General features: G+C 34.0%; 1 protein-coding gene across 10 annotated transcripts in view; it reads left to right on the top strand.

Moving 5' to 3' along the window:
• The window catches only part of EPHA5 (EPH receptor A5), a 337,472-nt gene that overhangs the window by 73,782 nt on the left and 246,696 nt on the right, over positions 1–16,994 (top strand). The gene's annotated exons all lie outside the window — the stretch shown is intronic.

Below are 16,994 nucleotides of genomic sequence, written 5' to 3' on the forward strand. Positions count from 1 at the left end.
CTGTTTTCACTATAATGTGTGCATACTAACTAGGTAATGGGAGTTCATGTTTATTAACTGAGGAGAAAACCAAATGCCTAGCAGTCCCTCAGTTCCATCTGGTAGCTTCAGGTGCATTTTTATTTCCTAAGTTCACAGTATGTATTATTTGTATCAAACTTGTAAGTTTGCTCAGGCTAGCCTGTAGAGGGGTAGACATCTAGGAAACAATCTAGGGAAATTATCTGGAAGTCATAATGACTTTGGCTAATTCATTCTATTCAGAAACACATTGGATATACTAAAATTTCTTATTTTGTATTCTTTGCAATATTATCTACAATTAACTCTATGGTTGTATTTCTGTGTAAGCTATAACTCTCCATACTTTATTTATACATATAGTACACACAGACACCTAAAAGTTTTGTCAATTCAAAATTTTTGAAAATGTTTATATGTTGGTTAGGGAAAGGAGTCATAGTTTGTTCAGTATTGGATTTAAACCAAAGTTCTAATTAACGTTATATTAATTTTTTGTTTTGAGCAGTTTTACTGGTTCACAAGGTCATATGTAATTGCAGAATCAGAAGCCAGAGTTAAATTTAATCTCTTGACTATATTGTAGCCTAAAATATTATAAATATGTCTTACTGATTATATCTAAGATTTTGTTTATTAGTACTGTAAAGCAGCCTGGGCTACTTGATGGATTACATTATTTTAGGGAATATATGGTGGCTTAAGTTCAAAGCACACTGAGCTTTGTCTTCTTTCTGATTGGCAGAGGCTATAAGAGACCTCTGCATTTTTAGAGGATAAATTTTGATTATTGAAGGGATTAAGCATTCTGCTGGTACTTATGAAAATATCTTGAGGGACTAGGATCTCTGACAGAATGTTTCTTAGTGGGAGCATTTAACACACATTTTTTCTTTCTTCCCCCACACTGCTAATAATTGAGTACAGGCCCAAGAGACGGTGGGGGTGTGGGGGTGAGCTGCAGAGGTTCACTGTAGAAATCTTTATGAAGCAGACTCTCTTAATTCCTGCATTTAGCCCCCCACTCTACCAGACTAGTAGGACCAAAGGCTTCGGGGGCCAAGTGCAAGTGATCTACAGACTACATCAGCCAGAGACTGTTCTACACTATGTGGTCTATTTGAACAGTGCTTCTTGGTATTTTACAATGTACAAATGATTCCATTCTAAGAAGATTTTTAAAAAATTGTCCTTTTCAGTTATACATGACAGTAGAGTCTATGTTGACATGATTATACAAACATGGAGTACATCTTATTCTAATTAGGATCCCAGTCTTATGGATGTACACAATGTTGAGATTCACTGTGGTGTATTCATTTGAGGACATAGAAGAATTTATGTCAGACTTATTCCTCTGTCTTTCCAATTCCTATCCCCCTTGCTTCCCTTCATTCCTTTTTCTCAAATCCACTGAATTTCTATTCTCCCCTCCTTTTCGTAGGTTAGCTTCCACATATCAGAGAGAACATTCTATCTTTGTTTTTTTTTTGGGGGGATTGGCTTATTTCACTCACCATGACAGTCTTCAGATCCATTCATTTACTGGCAAATGTCATAAAGTCATTCTTCTTTATGGCTGAATAATATTCCATTGTGTATATAAATCACATTTTCTTTATCCATTCATCTGTTGAAGGGCATCTAGGTTGGTTCCATAGATTAGCTATTGTGAATTTTGCTGCTATAAACATTGATGTGGTAGCATCACTGTGGTATGCTGATTTTAACTTTTTTAGATAGATACTGAGGAGTGGCATAACTGAGTCAAATGGGGGTTTCCTTCCTATTTTTTTGAGGAATCTCCATACCACTTTCCAGAGTGATTGCACCAATTTGCAGTACCTCTAGCAACATATGAATGTACCTTTTCTCCCCAGCATTCTCGCCAATATTTATTGTTACTTGTATTATAACTGCCACTCTGACTGGAGTGAGGTGAAATCTCAGTGTAGTTTTAATTTGGATTTCTGTAACTGGTAGAGATGCTGAACCTTTCTTTTAATGTATTTGCTGACCGGGTGTATTTCTTCTTTTGAGAAGTGTCAGTTCCTTTGCCCATTTATTGATTGGTTTATTTGATTTTTGTGTGTGTGTGTGTGTGTGTGTGTGTGTGTGGTAAGCTTTTTGAGTTCTTTGTATTTCCTGGAAATTAATGCTTTATCTGAGGTGCATATGGCAAAGATTTTCTCCTATTCTGTAGGCTCTCTGTTCGCTGTTGATTGTTTCCTTTACTGTGAAGAAGCTTTTTAGTTTGATACCATCCCATTTATTGTGCTTCAGAAGTCTTTTTGAGGAATTTGGTTCCTAAGTCAACATGATGGAAAGTTGGGGTGACATGTTATTTTATTCAGTGCAGGGTTTCTTGTCTAATACCTAGGTCTTTGATCCACTTTGAGTTGAGTTTGATAGGAATTCAATTTCATTCTAGTACATATGGATTCCAGTTTTTCCAGCACCATTTGTTGAAGATGCTACTTTTCTACAAGTATGTTTTGGAGATATGAGATAACTGTATTTATGTGGGCATAACCAACTCTGTGTCTTCTAATCAGTTCCCTTGATTAGGAAGAATTTTGAATGTTTATACTATAAATAACTTCTCTCATTGGATAAATAACTCATTGAATGAATAAACAAATGTTGCAAGTTTGTTTTGGTGATTTCTGAAATCACAGCTATTCTTGAGGCATTTATATGTATGTATACATAATCTTTTTATGTAAGTATAAATATTTGTGTTGATGGGTGTGATATAAAATGTCACCATTATTTTCAGTCATTCTATGATCTTAACACTCATCCTTAAATCCTAAAATGGGAAATTGATGTTTGGAAATTGTCTTTGATGGAAAAAAAAAAAACTAGGAATATTTTTGACATCTCTTTCCTATCATTAACCATTATAAGTGTTTACCCAAATTAGCTCCCCACTAGCTCTTGAAATCATCCACTTCTATTTCCTTTTCCTCAAATCCAAAAGCATACCTTGTAGGAAATTTATTTTTGAAAATACTGAATGATATTATATATAGTTTTGATTTTCAACAATTTGAATATATCACTTACATGAAAGTTCAAATCTTATGGTTTTGCACACCCATTATCTCCCACCACTTTACACACTTCTTTGGAGTCCTTTAAGATTAAAATTTCATAATACCCTAAGACTTTGCTTGGGTTTTGCCCTTCTTATTTCTGCATTCTCAAATGATACTTCCTCCCCTCCCCAACTACATCAGTTCCTCTTGTTCTCAAAGGGAGTTTACTCACCTTCAATACTTGTTTTTAAAATCCTGTTCTCATCCCCTGGAATATTCTTCTACCTTATTTATGCTGGTTAAGTAATTCATGCTAATCCTTCAGATCTGTATTCCAATATGCCTTCCTCAGGGAAGCAGTCCCTGACTCCTCAAGACTAGGTCAAATCTCATTGTTATTTACTCATATATTTTCCCTTTGAATAATGACTTCCCTACTTTCACTACACTTTATGCCTCCTGATGGTAGGGGGGTGTATGATGAATGAAAAAGCAATCAAAAGGCAAGAGGAAGGAAAGGGTATTCTAAAGAAAGGAAGAAAAAAAAATTACAGGGGCATAAAAGAAGGCTGTGTTTTTTTAAAATGTTGTTTTTTTTAATTTGTTTTTTTTTTGTTTGTTTGTTTTTGTACCAGGATTGAACCCAGGAATGCTTAACCAATGAGCCACATCCCTAGCCCTTTTTTATTTAGTATTTTGAGACAGGGTCTCGCTGAGTTGCTGAGGCTGGCCTGGAAATTGTGATCCTCCTTCCTCAGCCTCCTGCATGCAGGTGTGCACCACTGTGCCTAGCTAAATATTGTTTTTTCTTGTTTTATTTTACCTTTGTATTTATCTGTAAAACATACCTTTGCTTTGACTGAAAATTTACAAATATGTCTTTTAAAATGCTCATTTCTTAATCTTAAAACTCTCGGGCCAAAATCTCAATCTTTGGGTATTAAACCATATGCGATTGACACTTCATGTATTATCGATGTCATCTTAGTGAATTTTGCAGAGCCTAAAATATCACATATTGAAATACATTTATAGGATGGCCTTATTGCCTAATGACATAATGACATTAAATTGACATTAAATTGTTCAGTTTATTTGATATCCAAATTATGTTAGGATATAATTAAGTATTTAATTATATTAAAAGCTAAAGTTTAAATATATCTGTTATAATTATTATCATATATTAGTATTTACTGAGTTTATACTGGAGATGACATAGTAGTCACTGTCAGATCATGCCCACGTGACCTGTCGTACTTAACAGAGGAGGGAGTTGACCAAAGGACTTTTAGAGACTAAATCTTCAGGGTACAGAATATTGGACCATTTTGATCTATATGGCCTAAATCCAGATGACAACAAAGCAGTGATTCAGGTGTCCTGGCCAGTTTACCAATTCATGACCTGTATCATCATACAACTCCTTTTCATTTAACTTCCTCTAAAACAAAAAGATTTCTTTACTCATAATAATCTGGTTTAGGTGGGGTAACAAAATACTCTGGTTTCTAATGTATTAACTTAAAAATAGTATATATTAATTTTTGTGAGGCCACCTATATGCCTAAATTTTAGGATGGAAATTTATTTCTCTGAAATGTTCTCTGCTTTCATAAACAAATAATGTTCCTAGGTCCATTTATCCAAGTGTGTTTCCCTACTTGTTATTTATTATTATTTCTGATGAAATTCATGCTATGTTTTTCCTTTAGGAGTCATATGAAAAAAATTTTTGAGTACAAAATGGTTAGCAAAAACCCATTTTGGAAGTTTCTGCTTTTTATTGAAGTGAATGTGTTTGACAGAAGTAATTGAGTTCACATGAATCAAATGTTGCCTGCTGAGTTCTCTTGTGATTATGTTGCTGACTTACTCAGATGCAAGGCAAGACCACTAATCTTCATCAGTTGCTAGTGGAATGAAGTAGTAATTTGAAATTAGCCCTGGATAATTATAGTTTCACTTTTATCAAATGGAGGAAAGAGATTTAGATTGTGGGTCACTGCCAAAACCAGTCAGAGTGAAGAAGGTATATAGTGCATGCTAAAATACGGGGTAAGGGAGGTTACACGTCAAGGGCTATGGAGAAAAAGCACTTATTAATTGTCCAACTGGGAGATGATTGCACAGCAAGGAAAATGTAGTGAAAATACCCAACTCAAAAAGAGCCTTGGTTCAGAAACAGTACAGATACAGCAGGGACTAGTATGTCGATCATTCATACTTCTGGTGCATATTTATGATTGAAGCAAAATTGACTGGAAATATAGTTTATTAGATGTTCCTGTAATTATGCATTGGAGAGCCTAGTTATTATTAATTAGGCATATTACCAAAAACATCAAAGGGGTTGAACTTTTGGTTCTATTTGGTATGTTATTTTATGCAACAAACGAAAATTAATTTTAATTTCAAAATTTGAACAAAGGTTGGTGATTATGGAAGTACAAAGTATCATTAGATGGTGTGTGTGTGTGTGCGTGTGTGTGTGTGTGTGCGCGCGTGCATGTGTGTGTCCTTTGATTTTTTTTTTCAATTTAAACAGATTCCCGGCATACTTTTTGGATTAGTTCTGTTAAAGTTTTAGAGAATATTTTGCATTTGATTTTGGTTTTCGTTACTAAATCAATGTTTCTATTTAAATTAGATACTCTTTTGGGTGGGTGGTGGCTTGTTTCTTGTAGGCTATTTAGCAGTTTCTCTGATCTGCCTAGTAAATGCACGAGGAATCCTTCCTTCCATTTCGAGAGTGAAACATGCTTCCAGATATGGCCGTATATTCTGAGGACAATGTTGTTCTCAGTGAGAGGAACTACTAATCCAAGTATTCTTTCTCTCCTCAAATGAACATATATGCCAATAAAATGTTTATAGTCAATAAAATGTTTATAGTATGTTTATGAATTGTTGCCTTTGTAAAAGTTAGCATCTTTCTTTAGATTTTTCCAAACCTTGTTTTGAAATGTGACTGATTTAACTTCAATATGGCAAGAAATATACTTCTTTTGAGAGGCAACATGCTCTAAGCATTTAAGCCCATACATTCTGAGTCAGGACACCTGAGCTATATTCTACATTTGCAGTTCACCCTGTGCAAGTTTCTGAATCTCCCCATTCCTTGCTTTCCTCATTTCTTTTTACCTCTTAGCAATCTCATGAGCTAGAGAGAGCTTTAAGTATACTGCGCTAGATATTGTGTTAAGCACAGTGCTTAATACAATATCTAGCGCAGTATACTTCTTCAGTGAAAATGGGCTATTTCTTATATCTTCCACTAAAAGTAAAGTGTGTTTACATGAATATATGTCTTCTCTTATAAAATAGTATATTGACATAGGTAGTATATTCTTGAGCAATTTCATGTATCAAAGAATTTTTCTACAATTTTATTCATTGAGTGAAAAATATCATGTAAATATCAAAAAACTTCCTTTATAAATATTTTTCTAGAGATGCAGCATTGAAAGATTTGCTATTTGGTTAAATATTACTATTCGTTCTGTATTATTGTACAGTATCCTGCCTGTAAAATTCTTGTATCCTAGGAATGCAGACCTACATGCATACAAACAAGCATATGGAGTCTTATCCAGTTTTAATTTATGAGAATCTCTAAGAGTGGTGCTAATACCAGGGGTGGAATATGCTAATTTAGATAGGCCACAGAAAAAGGTTTTCTATGAAGGTGATTTTTAACACAGGGGAAACAAATGCGAAAGTTACAGGAAATAGCGTAGTAAGCCAAGGAAGCTTCCACTGCAAAGATCTATTTTAATATATTAATTTTGTGTTTCTCTTTTCTTTCTAAAATTATATGTGTATTAAAATCAGAGAAATGATATTCCTGAATTTACAGGTCAAGTGAGGCTGTTCTAATGCATGTTATATTATCTTAAAGATAGAGGATACCTAATAAATTTCTATGGTCAAATACATTCATAGTCAACTTGAAACAATCCAATTTATTCATGAATGGTATTGTTGGATAGTTATTTGTACTTGAAGTCTATAAAAGACTTTTAAAACAAAAAAGAAAGAAAGTAATGTTTAATTGGTCCAACAATGATTAGTGACTACTGAATCTCTGGGTATATGTAAGAAAAAGAGAGGGACAGCAATCAAAAGAATGTAGTAGAAAACTAAACATGCCATAATGTGTTGTGGTCAAACTTTTAGCACTGATGTGCACATGGTTTTGAGGGTATATATATTTTTAGTTTAGAATGAATCTAACATATAGATGCTATACCTTACCTTTGCAATAATAATAACTATATAAAATGTACTTTGGGCAAGTTTCTAGGATGTTTTATGATGATGACATGTTCCATATTGTTAAGATTTTTAACATTAATGGATTTTAACTCCACCATGATCATGTGGCTGAAGAATTACAGATCATATTTTACATTCAAATGTCTCATACTTGTGCAAAATACCACTTACAATAAATGTTTAAAATGAAGTGTACTAGATAATCTCCTTTTATTTTAATAAGTTAATATAGAAAGACTATCAGAGAAAAATATTTTAATGGCTAAGATCTCCCAAAGATCTTTACATATCCTACATATGTAGTAACCAATACTTGAATGAAATCAATACTAGACTTCAGAATGTAAAATGGATTTGTGAGAAGTATCAGGAGGTATTTGGGTAGGTGGTAAATTGACTTTATAGTGATGCAGAAGATAGCTCAAATATTATTCTTCCGTGTGTGACCAAGGATGAATTAGAAAACTAGTAGGCCTATTTTCCTTCTCTGCACAATGTTAAGTGCTATGACATGTAAGCTACGCATGTAAAATGCATGCAGTGTTGGCCTCTTTGGGAGTGCTGCATGGACCAGCTGCAATAACCTCACTGGGAATTTTTTAGAAATGAAGAATTTCAGTTCTCACCAAAGAACCACTGAATGTAAATTTACATTTTACTGAGATCCTTTGGTGATTTTTATATATGTTCTTATTTAAGAAGCACTGATATAAAGGATTCTTGGACTGAGCACTGTTTTCTTCTTTATTTCACAGATTAGGAAACTGAAGTACAGATAAACTAGAACTACATAGCTAAGAAAGTAAAGAACAGGAAACATTTGTCCTAATCCCTTTGAATATATGTCAAAATTTTTTACTATTCATTTTTTCAGAACTCTTAGGCATTAAATATGTATTTTAGCTTCTCCTCAAAATGTTCTTTGATAAAGTTTCATCTTGTAGATTAGTTATATCTTAATAGTATTAGATCCTATGTTGATATCTTTTTAAATGTTTTTTAGTTACTTCTTAAGAATCATATTTTTACTATCAGTTCTGTCATAATCAATAACAGTAAATATTCAGTAAATTATGGGGAAATCAAACCACAGGGAAAAAAAAAAGAAAACTAGAGAATAAAAGGGAAAAAGCCCCTATGCCTAATCACTCCATTCATGAATTACTGATGATTTACTTTGCCTCTTGGGGAATGCTTGCATTTTTCTTATTGGCTCATAGGAGTTCCTCACATGATTTAGCATTTCCTCATACTGATGTGTAGGATTGGAACCAAATTTTATCTAATTGTTCTGTTTTTCAACATTTACAGAACAACACATTTATTTGAAATGATATTCTTTCCGTACATACAAAAGAGATTCCAATTCCATTTTCTGGTTCAAGCCAGAGTGTCAGTGTTTTCTTTTTTTTCTTCCAAAGCTTCCCAGGTGATTGTAATATGCAACTAGAATTATGATATTTGAGATTAGTGTTCTCTGGCTTTGGGTGATTGTGTAAATGTATACCACAAAATCTCACCTAGGAAAGTCCACTGATTTTAATTCTTGAAGAATAGTTTCTTTCTCTGATCAAAATGTCACTGGGATATAAGTCTCTTTGTGCTCTTACTGTGCACGTGGACAGATTGTTTTATTCAGTATCCTCTGGAGGATTGTGCAGCTCCTCAAGGTTTCAGGCTCTCTGAAGTGTCCCCACCTGATATAAGACTATGGCCCTTCCTCCTAGATACTGGAGCATTAAAATCTAAGCCTCTCAGTTTCCGTGGGACCACCTCCCCCACCTAGCCTGCAGGTCAGCCAAAGATTTGTTCTGCATGCAGCACATCAGGCTTCAGCTCTTTGTTTTGCCACTCTTTCTAGACACTTTTAGGATTGTCTTTCCAAAACATTTTACAGTTATCATTTGGTGATTTCCTTGCATTTAAAAAAAATAATAAAAAACAAAAAGAATTCCAAATTTGTTCTATTTAATTTCTAGGTGATCGTAACTGGAACATTTTTAATTTTCTTAGATTTTCCCATTATTAGAACTCAAAACTGTTAACTAATTAAAGCTAAATTTTACTCCATAGTTTCTTATGTAAATAAAGTGAAAATATAAAACTTTTAATTTTTAAAAATTGCTGTGAACCTATAGAAATATAAAATTAGTAAAGGATATGTAATTTCCTCATTTAAAACTTCCTCATTACTTGGTAATGAGGAAAGGTATTTATTATTTCAAAAGTCAAGAATTTTATTTTCTCAAAAATATATTTTATTTATGCTTTATTCAATACTCACTTGATTTTTACTATGTAATTTAATACCTAAAATATTAGTTGAGCTATCTAAAAATTTTGATAAATAAAGTAATTTTTTAATCCTGGTAATGGACAGAAAAAAAGTCTACAGTTTTCTTTTTTTTTCTTCTTCTGCAAGTAACATTACAATGAAAATAATTTGTAAGACTCAGGGGGAATTCTTCTATTTCTTTCATCTTCTTTGATCACAATCACTCACATTTATCAAAAAATAGTATTTCTAAAAATAAATATAGGGAAAAAGACACTGGTTTTGAGAAAGCAGTACAAATGAAATATATAAAACATGGGAACAAAAAACTAGCAGGAAGACTGTTTTGTTTAAAACAATTTTAAGATAAAGAATTCCAAGTGATACCAAATGATTAAATTTTATTTCACTAGACAACTCAGAAATTATTATTAAGTCATGTCATCCATATAAAAGAAAATAGAAGACATGAGTTTGGAGGCATTCTGGTAATACTGTTTATTACAATAAGATTAATAATATTTCTTCATGGTACCTAAAATGAAGATATAATACAGAGGGAAATCTTGCTGTATTACATTGGCCATCTATTACAATAAAATGAGCAAAACACAGCGCTTCTTCATGTAGAATAAAGAAAATTTTAATTTTAGGGTTGGGCTTATATATTTAATTTGTTAAATATCATGTTTTATTGCCTTTATAATAATTTAACATATGAGTTGGAAATTACAATGATCATTAAGTTAATAAGGAAAATTAAGTCTGGGGTGATTATTGGGGGACAGAATTAACCTGCTCAATATCACACAGTTACCATAGCTCATACTTAGCATTAGAAAAGTTTTATTTAGTTTTACTTTTCTCTTTCTATACTTATATAATATACAACCACACTTAATCACAGTAATGTTGTTTGTAATTATATGTAGAACCAGTGATAAACCAGATTAAAAAGTACTGCCTCCTTTTAGGCTTATATTAGGATTAAGAGGTTAACTGTGGGGGCTTCATTTATATGTATGGATTGACTGTGAAAAATCTATTTTTCCAGTCTTGATGACTGCATAAAAACTTCCATTAATTAGTCAGAATCTAGTACCAAATGCAGCTAGTTCGTTTGTCCTTCCTTCCTGCCTGCCTTCCTTCCTTCCTTCTTTTCTCTCTCTCTTTTTTCTCTCCCTCCCTCCCTCCCTTTCCCTCCTTTCTTTCCCCCCTCCCTCCCTCCCTCCCTCCCTCCCTCCCTCCCTTCCTTCCTTCCTTCCTTCCTTCCTTCCTTCCTTCCTTCCTTCCTTCCTTCCTTTCTTGCTTTCTTTCTCCGAATTGATCTCTACCTATACAGTGAAGCTGCTCATAGAAAATTAAGTGTACCTTTTATATTGAAAGTATACCATTTATTGCTCTCAAATTTTACTTGTATATTAGTCCAGAAAGACATGCCAAATATCAGAAAGCAGAAAGGTATGTAGTCACTGCCCTTGGCATAGCTCTTTTTGGAAATCATGTTAAGTTATAGCAACAACAATAATGATGACAAAGTTGCTTCTCAGCCATCTGTGATGTCTCTCTCTCTGTCTCTTTGGTTTTGTTTTTGTTTTTTAAACTTTTTTTATTGTGATAAAACACTGTGATCTCTTAATTGGTTTTCATCAAATGGAAATGCTTTCTGTCCTTTCTTATTTCTAGTAGTGGGTGTGGCTTACATCTTCTCTTTCAGCATTTGATTCTCTTAGCGTTTAAATGCTTTGTCTACATTTCAGGCTGACTTGTAGGGTTTCATATGTAAGAAGCAAACCCATTTGTTGGTACGTTTTGATTGTTTTGGATCTTGAATGTAGCTTGTTCATTTGAGTGCCCTTTAAGGTGTAGTTTAAGAAAGAAAGAAGAACCCCTGTTTGGGGGAAGTAACAATTAGAGCAAATGATAATTTGACTGATGGATAACTCCATTTCTTTGATGGAATTATTAGCAGGAATCAGATTTGGAGAATGAATGCTCCCAAGTTCCTGCTGTGTGATTGTAAAGGAGAATAATAATACACTACTCCATATGCATAAGGGCTTTTCCTCTGATGAATTCAAAGCACTTTGAAAGGATTCCAATAGGACATTTTGAGAATAAAGCATTAAAATTTTATTTTCCACATCATGAATCGGAAAATTCATATGATCTGATTTCACCAGTTTCCCAGTGTTAACCTCATCCTTCTTTTTCTCCATTTTAACCAGTTTTATGCCTCACAATTGAAAGCAACATAATCACTTGGTCCTGTGAACTGTTTCCCTGATTTGATTTCACCTATTCTCAATATTTTCTAATGCTAAAAGCTTCTTTTTTTAGAATCAGACTGACCTGTATTATTTATTTATTTAAAGTTCTCTTTAGAAGGTTTTGTGTGTCATCTGTTTTTGCTCTTTTGGTTCAAGCATGATTTAATATGTCAACATTGGTTTGCTTAACTGCGTTTGATTGTCTTCCATACTTTACTTACAACTAGGCAGTCGCCTTTCAAGCATGCTGCTGCCCAGATAAATGAAATGTCACAACAATGAGAACTCCTTGTTTTGTGACAGCAGTAGCTTTCTTTGGCACAGTCAGTGGTTGGAAAAGGGGTGGGAAGAGAATTTAAACAGTAATAATTGAGTAGACTTAAGTCAGGCCAGAGTTCTTCAGACTCGCACGCATAAGAGCTAATAAATTTATATACATAAACTTGGGGGAACTTCATTCTTCATTAAGGTGAAAATGAATTTAAATACAGACTAAGAAAAAATTTCAACTATGGAGGGGAGGAAAGCATCTGTTGACAGTTTCACCAAAAATAACATTCAGAGATAGCACCTTATATTTTCAGTTTGATTTCTTCCATACCTTATTTCCAGGCCCTCAGTTGTTATTGCTGTCAGTTTATAACATTGGAAACCAATCCATATAAAAAATTATTCTACTGTCTCCCACAATAAAAGCATTGTTTATGATTTAAAAACCTGGATTAGATTTGAAACGTTGGAGACTCATGAAACTTAGTACTTGGCACAAAGAAAATCCTTAGTACATGTGTCAACCTAATAGGCAAGTTAAGGCACACTGAATGTGTTTATTCAAGCCAATATGAGAATGGCCTCCTGGAGTAAATACATAGTAAATTTATTTAGGTGCTCAGAGTAAATGTTCCCCAAATGACATCAGAGGAGTCTGGTTTTATACAAGAAGAAACAAATGAACAAGGAGGTTAGGGCAGATAGACTACTAGAACTGCAGTGGTTGACAAGAATAGCACAGGTGATTGACTGGTTAACATTTATGTTCTACATTTCAGGTAAGAATTGCATTCAGTAGGAACAAGGTGCTCTCCATTTATCACACTAATGGCATCCCTATGTCTACATTTAGAGGTTCAGTTAACCAGATCATGAGACTTTAGAATCCAGGAAAATGTGACTACTGTCCCACAAGCCACACCTACCAGGCCTGATGAGAGTTTGCAGATTCCCCTCTATTTGATGGATTTATTCACATCCTACTTATCTTTTAAAATCTTAAAGCAATTTCAGTGAGGACTAATCCCAGACAAAAGGCTGGATTTTAAAATTTTGTTTCTTTCTTTCTTCAGTTTCTACACTAATATTTGTTCCTATTGCCACCAGTCACCTTAGGGTAGTGAGCAGTCACTCTTAAGGGCTGTGGAGCACTGGACAACAAGAGCATGCTCAGTTATCCCAGTTTGTACCAAGCTCTTGTCAAAGCCTTTGATGACTAAGTGGCTGAGTGTTGTTTATATGAGTGGAATCATCAAAATTTTGATTTCAATTTAAGGAATAAATAAAGTAGACCAACCAGGTATGTTGCAGGTGATTAAATGTGTATTACAGTACTGGTGAGATGATTAATAAGAAGTCTTAATCAGGAACTGAAGGAAAAAGAAATTAAGCATTCAGGAAACACAAGAGTCGGGAGCAATATCTGAGTTCTAAAAATTAGGATGAAGGTGAAATTCTTAGCCAAGGGCAACCTGTCATTATCAAGGGAAAGACTGGCCAGAGCATTCTGGTGATCAGACCTCAGGAGGGCATAAGTTATTTTCATCTGAAGTTAGAAAGGAATGGAATTAAAGCTGAGGAGAAAAGGACCTTGTTTCTAGAAAATACATAAGTGGGCCAAAGGGAATAGTTTGACTTTCAAGTGGAGTGTAAAATGCAATAATGTACTAGAAATGATAGGAATTTCAAGACATAAGACCTAAGATTTTCAATACCAGAATTGTCATGATATTTTAACTGGGATGGTAAGGCAGGAAGAAGTGTTGACACATATGCAAAGAACTGCTAGTGCCTGTATTGTTAAATGTTTTATTCATATTCTCTTTTAAGCTTGACAACATCCTGTGAGCCAGTTTCTGGGGCAACTAAACCTTAGAACGTTAATTTTACTAAGGTCACACAAACTAAAACCATAAAGTAACAAAATGACATTTGAACTCAGGTGTGTTTGCTTCAAATTATGTGCCTTTTTATTATATTAAAAGTTTTTTTTTTTTTTTTTTGCTTTACTTCAATTAAAATAAATTTTATTTCTAAAAGGAAAAAATGTATTTCTCACACTGTTTTTTTTTGTTTGTTTGTTTTTTTGTTTGTTTTTTGATCCAGAGTTAATCTGTATGCTACTGTGACTGTGAACCTGTTATACTAGTGTTAAGGGTCTTCTAACATTGTGCACTTGAGCATATTTAGGTGGGTAGGCTAGGTGTGGCCCACTCCTGTAATCCCTGCTCCACAGGGGCCTGAGGCAAGTTAGAGACCCACCTGGGTAACTCAGCAAGACCCTGTATTAAAGTAAAACAAAAAGGGACTGGGGAGATAGCTCAGGTGTAGAGAGAGGGCTTGCCTAGCATGGTTGAGGCTCTGGGTGGAATAATGAAAAAAAAAAAAAAAAAAAAAAAAGAGTAGGTATGTAAAAGAGAAGGTGAAGGACAGAAAAACAATAATGAGAGAGTTCCCAGATGATTAGGTCTGTCACAACTGAGCAATATCATTTACTGTGTATAGACCTCAGTGTGTATGAGTGGTTGTGAAGGCTCGAATTAAATGCATAGGTGGAATGCTGAATGCTTGCTGACTTGTTTCCTTTTTCCTATCCTCTTTTCTTTTTTTTTTTTTGTTTGATTCATTGTTATTTTTTTCCCTTCCCCCCCGACCCTCCCACCCCTCTTTTCCCTCTATACAGTCCTTCCTTCCTCCATTCTTACCACCTTCCTTATCCCTAACCCTAACCCTAACCCTAACCCTAACGCTAACCCCTCCTACCCCCCATTATATGTCCTCATCCGCTTATCAGCGAGATCATTCATCCTTTAGTTTTTTGAGATTGGCTTATCTCACTTAGCATGATATCCTCCAATTTCATCCATTTGCCTGGGAATGCCATAATTTTATCATTCTTCATGGTGGAGTAATATTAAATGCAGTTGAGAGTCGCTTGATTTTGTCACCTGGACTCAAGTTAACTGTGAGCTTAATCTGTTGTTTGTGTGTGCTGCACTGCAGAGTGAATAAGGGAGAGGGGTACCCCTAAAAGACCCAGGAACAAGAGCATTGTTTTTATGGGAGATTCTGCCCATCTATGCTCACACTGAGTGAAAAGGCTGCTGAAGGTGACTCAAAAGGAAGAACAATGCAGTGACTAGGCATAGAGCAAATAAACAAAGTAAGGCCAAGTGAGCAAAGTACCAGGATGAAGGATGTGCAGGGTGCTGAGGCTCCTACCCGAGCCATTGAGGCTCTATAATTAGGCAATACAAATAGGAACAAGATGTCTCATATTTTTTCTGAGAACCTCCAAACCTGGGGAGGAGGAACTTTTGGCATATGCCTTACATGTTATATTGAAGAGAGAAGTTGTGTCAATGTGTTAAGGATTCTCGATCTGGTTCCCACCTGTTCTTTTTACATTTCATGTAAGTTAATTTGTCTTACTTGCCTATTGCCATAAACAGCACAGAAATACTTAAACAAGATACATTTTGGCTTTTCAATATTGAAGTGTCATTTTGTTCAAGTCTTGTGTTGTTCATTTCGTTGTTTTGTTTCACATGGCGGGATTGGTATAGAAGCAATTAAACAAAACCATGTTGTAGTATGAGTGGGGAGCCTCTCTCTGGATTTCGATTTGGGAGAACCATGTGGCCTAGACAGGATATTGATCATCTCCACAATGAAGAAGCTAAAGGATTTTCTGCTTCCCACCAATTCCAAAGATTCTGAAATCACACAGTAGGTTCAAAGTTTCTGGCTGGAAGAGACTTCTCTTTTGAAGTATGTTCATGTCATTCCTGATGGTAAGAAGTGGAAAAGGAATAAGAATTCAAAACAAAACAAAAGCAATAGAAAAGCCAAAAAAAAAAAAAAAAAAAAAAAAAAAAACCCAGCAAGTGTAACTATAAGCAAGATAGTTCAGTTAAAATAATTGTTATTTTTCTGTTAACTAATCTAAACTAAGAAAGGCAAATGTTCTTATGTTCTAATGAGGAAAACATCCGTCACAGGATTAAGAAAAAAGTTATTCAGGCATTATTAAACACAGCTATATGCTAGATATAGAAAACTGTGTAATCTTGACAATAGCACAACCAAGTAAACACTTGTTTTTATATTATATTTGTGGAAATTGAGGCTGATGTAGATTAAGTATGATTTCCAAAAATTCTCAGTTAGTAGTTAGCTTCAAATATAGTTTGGTTAGGCTTTAATGGATATTAAACTATTAAATACATATATACATATGCACACACACTCTAACTTTTCTAAATTCTTAGAATGTATATCATAGTTTTTAATTTAAAAATAAAGTTTAATTATTAGAGTTATGTGTTGGGAGAAATGTATAACAAAGGACAAATATGAAAAATGTACTGCTGTGAAAAAAATATAACTGCACTTCCTTTATAAAATGAAATGCAAAGATCAACATTTGCAATTGCAGGATAAGGTATAAAATAACAAACTCTAGGTATGTGTATAGTCAGTAATGTTAAAGAATCATAACTGACATCAAGATTCTACAATTATATAATTTGAATATATAACTTATTGAAAAATATTACATAAAATTGGGTACAATTATAATGAATTGGTAATCTGTAACCACTTTTAAAGTACAAAAGATCATAGTTTCATATGATATAAATTAATAGATCTGCAATCAAAAACTAATAATATTCAGTGATAGTTTCTCTTCATATATATCATGAAAATTGTGTAGAAACTGAGAAAAATATGACTGCAAATCTGAGTTCCCTAAGGTCAGTCTGTCTCTCTTGCTTGCTTGCTTTCTCTGTCTCCTTCATTCCTTCCCTCTCTTTTCCTTTTTCCTTTCTCCTTCTG

Source organism: Sciurus vulgaris (assembly GCF_902686455.1).
Source record: "Sciurus vulgaris genome assembly, chromosome: 9".
Classification (NCBI taxonomy): Eukaryota; Metazoa; Chordata; class Mammalia; order Rodentia; family Sciuridae; genus Sciurus; species Sciurus vulgaris.